Genomic DNA, 1635 nt, shown 5'->3' with positions numbered 1-1635 from the left:
CCCCGGGGTGTGGGCTGCATGGGGCACAGCGCAGGCAGCCGCTGCCTCAGCGTGATTAACGAAGGGCTGCAGAACCTCACACCGAAGTCGTGCTGGTGTAACCGGCACCTATGAACCTATAAAAACCCAAACCGGGGGCTGCTCGGGGAAGCCACAGGCTCAGCTGAGAGAAGGATTCCTGCCGGGGCCAGGCCGGGGAGACACCCCCGACGGAAACCAGCTCACTTCCCACTTGTGTTCCCAGCCACCGCTGCCCACGTTTCACTCCCTCACCCCCTGGGATCAGCCGAGCTGCTCGCTAAGCCCTTTCTGCTCCCACTGACTGCAGCAGCAGCTCACACAGATGGGAAAGACCACGGGGAGCGTCAGGAGCTCAGTCCCCATGAGAAGCAGCTTTCCAGAGCGTCTCTTAGCACCAGAATCCAGATACCGGGTATTCAGAGTGGCTGAGGGCAGCAGGTTTAGCACAGATGCGTCTGGACACGAGCGCAGCTTGTCAGCACAGGAATGTCAGGAGTGGCAGGGACCAGCCCCGGTTTCAGGTCTAGTCAGAGCAGAGTGAACACCCCAAAGACAGGAAGAATGAAAAATAAACAAATCCCAAACCCCTCTTGGTCCTAAACCCTCAGTATTTCCAGTAACAACAGGGCTCGCTTTTGTTCCCAATACTGTGGCCCTGCAACGTGCCAGACTCCAGTTCATCCACCCAGCCCCAGGAGCTGAAGGCACCTCTGTGCTTGACACCTGCACACACAGGGCAGTAGTGAAAAACCACCCGAGCTGCTGGTCCCGTTGTGACGTGACACAAACTCCTCCTTCAGGAAGGATGGAGGAGCACAGGGGTCAGTCAGCCCGCGCTGCAGCTGCTGAGCCTGCACCCTGGACACAAGCACAGCGCGACAAGCAGAAAGAGCCCACGGGGGACATTGCTGGAAGTCACAGAGACGTGAGGAACAGCCCCCTCACATGGCAGAGTCATCCCTCCCTCCCAACACACAGATCCTGCCACTTCGCCCTCTCCTTCTGACCTGAACCTTGTCAGAGCCACCATGGCTGTACCCGGGGCTCCTTCCAGGCCAGCCCGAGCAGCACGGCCCAGAGCAGTGACAGTTCCAGGGTACCCCGGAGGTTCAGGAACTCGCTGAGACACGCCAGCAGCTGGAGCAGTGGCATTTTCATCACAGAGATTTGCATTTTCTCTCAAAGGGGTGAAGTCCAGCCTGGGGTGAGACAAGACCCCAGAGATTTCCATTCTGCTCCGCTAAAATAAAACACAGGGAGAAGCACCAGCTGACAAAAAGGCTGAACCACAAGGAAAAGGCAAAAGATTTCAAATCCTGAAGGCACTTGATGTCCAGGGGTGCTGGGACCAGGTCCCATGGTGGGGTGAACTCTCACTCAGCAGAGCTGAGACAGACTGGCTGGCTGGAAGGAGCAGGCTGGGGGCACAGACAGCCAGAGCCAAGAGTGCTCCAAGGCAGAATATGGTCCCAGAAAGCTCCCACAACCTTTGGCTTCCACCTGCTCCCTCTCCCGAGGGAACAGCTCGAGGAGTGGGCAGGTGTCTGAGGTATGTGCAACATATTCGGCGCGGTGACACGCCAGCAGGGTGGGGCTGGCGGCCTGACAGACGCT

Source organism: Buceros rhinoceros, unplaced genomic scaffold, assembly GCF_000710305.1.
Source record: "Buceros rhinoceros silvestris isolate BGI_N320 unplaced genomic scaffold, ASM71030v1 scaffold15304, whole genome shotgun sequence".
Classification (NCBI taxonomy): domain Eukaryota; kingdom Metazoa; phylum Chordata; class Aves; order Bucerotiformes; family Bucerotidae; genus Buceros; species Buceros rhinoceros.
The sequence above is the reverse complement of the archived record's forward strand: the minus strand, read 5'-3'. Positions refer to the sequence as shown.